The 3,002-nt window shown below is 42.9% G+C and overlaps 1 long non-coding RNA gene across 1 annotated transcript; it reads left to right on the forward strand.

Moving 5' to 3' along the window:
- Positions 1-251: 251 nt before the first annotated feature.
- On the forward strand, positions 252-2,251 carry LOC131921736 (uncharacterized). Its single transcript, XR_009382077.1, has 2 exons — positions 252-395; positions 1,028-2,251. It is a non-coding gene; the product is annotated as an uncharacterized LOC131921736 (long non-coding RNA).
- The last annotated feature ends 751 nt before the right edge of the window (positions 2,252-3,002 follow it).

Here is a 3,002-nt window from a genome sequence, read left to right on the forward strand (position 1 = left end):
GGTAGCTGCATTCCTCGCCACGTGGCTTTGTAGCCCTGCCTGCACCTGTGCCGCTGTCTCCACTGTTTCTCTCCCAATAGACAAGTGAAGTAAATCAGAAGGAAAGCCAGAGCAGATGCGCTTGGGTTCATCATCAGGGAGAGAGCAAAGGAAGAGCAGAAATGATGTGTGAGAAGCATGTTTCTCAGGATCCCTCTTAGGAGAGTCTAGCCGGGGGGTTAGAGAGTAACAGGAAAGAGGAACCGAGAGTATGAAGAGTATGAACCTGTTCTGAGCACTTTGCCACACACCCGACATTCATCACCCTGTTTGACCCTGCGAACAATGCTTCTTTGAATCTGCCACCATTATCTTACAGGAGAGAAGGGTGCTGAGGGGCGGGATCTGCACTTGAGGTAAGCCTTGTAAGCACTCACATCCAGATGTGAGATTTCCCTGTGTCAAGATTTGCTCACCATTCCACATCAAGAAAATTTACAATGTGGACAGGGGGGGTCACAAGAAGTAAAGACAAAAAAATTTGTCTCATACTTAACTCCCAGTGCCCATTCCACCCACCCCCATGCGTTCATTTTACTTACATTTGTGCACGCCACTGTGGCCCAGAAGTTCAGTGTCGCTCGCAACTCAGAATTAAGTTTTGTTTTGTTTAAGAAAAGATATTTAAATACAAAATACAATCTAAATTAAAAACTGTGATGCCATAGCCTAGTGCTGAGAAAAAGGCCTATATACATTGTCTGGCTTTACGAATTCAATTACGGGCTTCAGAGTGCATCGCTGCTGCCTTTGTTTTAAGACAAATACCAAAGAGTAAAGCAAAACACCTGACGAGCACTCTGCTCTTCAAGCTTCTATTTGTTATTTAGACCTCAGGAAGCCAAGCGCTAGACAGGCTCCCCTGGATGGCGTGATGAATTAGTTCCTAGGAACAGAGTTACTTCGGCTGCTTTTGCATTTGGTTTTCCTTGTCAATGGCTCTGCCACCCTCAAACAATCTCTTTCACCCTCTTGTCCTTCCTTTCAGAAGCGCAAGTTCAGTGAGTCACCCTGCGTGAGAAGCGCTTGTCAATGTCCATCCATCATCGCGAAACACAACGGACGTTTTCTATTTTAGGGCTGAAGCACACTTAAGGGCCTTGTGAGGTTTGTCGTTCTCCTTGATCACCACACGCTTCATGATCCTTGCAAACACTAATCTGTCTCAACAGAGAAGAATCCCATGGTTGCCTGTGAAATGGTCCCAGGCTGTGACAATTCCCCCGGAGAAGATTGAGGACTGTCCCATCATTGGGAAAGCGCGTTCTCTTCACTGACCATCGTCTGAGTACATCTTCCATTCCCCTTTACATCTCTGACCCAACTTACCACTGTTTCTCAGTAGGAGCTATCTGCCCACGCCACCAAGAATGTGTGCATGTGCTAGGTGTACTAGGTCGCACTGTATGTTACCCGTTCTACGCTGTACATGTGCATCTCTGTATGCCCCACCTCAAATGTGCACATCATATGCTACCAGGGCTTCACCAAAACCTACCAGTAACATCCCCCAACTTTTTTCTTTCTCTGTCATCTCTGAAATACTATTAGCTCTACTCAGCTCCATTCCTTTCTTTTAGAGATATTTCAAAAGTGTGCTTAACTGCCATGCAGCTGTGGCACTTTATCCTGTATTAGTTTAAAAGCATTTTAAAAGAATGATTGCCCCATAGAGCCAATGTTTCTTTTGAAGTATTAAATATATGAGATTACATGTAACATATATGACATACATGTTTATTAATCATATCTATATATTAGTGGCATCCATGCTAAAGCCATGTAGTGAAAGGAATGTGAACTAAGTAACTACTGGAAGTCCTTAATTTTTTCAAAATAGACATAATCACACTTGAGTCTACACTTACTGACAACTCTTGAGCCTACCTGGTAACTTGAAGCCGGAGCTGACTGCCCAAGCCTCCACTGGCAGGGATTCAATTATAAGTAGAATCATTGATATGTATTTAGGAAAGAGGAGGTATAGACTAAAACAGTGGTAGCCAGTCTTTGAAAAGTCATAACTTGGTCAGCCTTGGCCTTAGTTTTTCTTTTTGTTTTGTTGTTGTTTTGTTTGTTTTTGAATATTGCTTTGACTCCATCCTTCAGCCTACACACAATACAGGTAGAATCTCTTAAAATTAAAATGAACTAAAGCTGTCTCGAAAGAATTTAATGTATTTTCATTAATAATTCAATTCTTTTCTCTAAATCTTGAAGTATCATGGAAAGTAAAGTTTTTGTTTACCAAATGCAAACTTATACTCCATCAAAGGTCAAGTTATCACCCCTCCAAAGAGTTAGAGATGGCTGGCATGAAAGAGGTTCCATGTTGGATTGGTAACATGCTGCTCACTTTGTCAAGTAGACTTGCTTGCTGTCCTTGCCAGTCTCCTTAGCTCAACCTGCCTCTTGCCCCACCTCGCTTGAAAACAAGAAGGCATTTGAGTCCCGGAATCACGTCTTCCCAATATCCCTTCAACAATGAATCCCTTCAACCTCTTCCTTTAATGTAATTGGCCCTTTCCTTTTAAGGATGAGCATTTTATCAAATACTCATCACCAAATATTTGTAAGGTTCTTAAAAGTGCTTTATATTTTATACACACAAAAACATTAATTGAGAAAATGTGTTTTTGAAATAAGAACTGGCCAGACGCTTCGACAGGTAAAGGCGTTTGTTGCTAAGGCTGAAGCTCCAAACTTGAACCGCGGAACCCACATGATAGAAGGAGGAAACTGGTTTTCACAAGTTGTCCTCTGACCTCCACACACTCTGTGGAACTTGACTCACACAAAAATCATGAAAAACTGATCGATTAAAGTCAAAATAACACCAGGCGGTGGTGGCACACGCTTTTAATCCCAGCACTTGGGAGGCAGAGGCAGGAGGATCTCTGTGAGTTCGAGGCCAGCCTGGGCTACAGAGCGAGTTCCAGGACAGGCTCCAAAGCTGCAAAGAG

Source organism: Peromyscus eremicus, chromosome 11 (genome assembly GCF_949786415.1).
Source record: "Peromyscus eremicus chromosome 11, PerEre_H2_v1, whole genome shotgun sequence".
Taxonomy (NCBI): Eukaryota; Metazoa; Chordata; class Mammalia; order Rodentia; family Cricetidae; genus Peromyscus; species Peromyscus eremicus.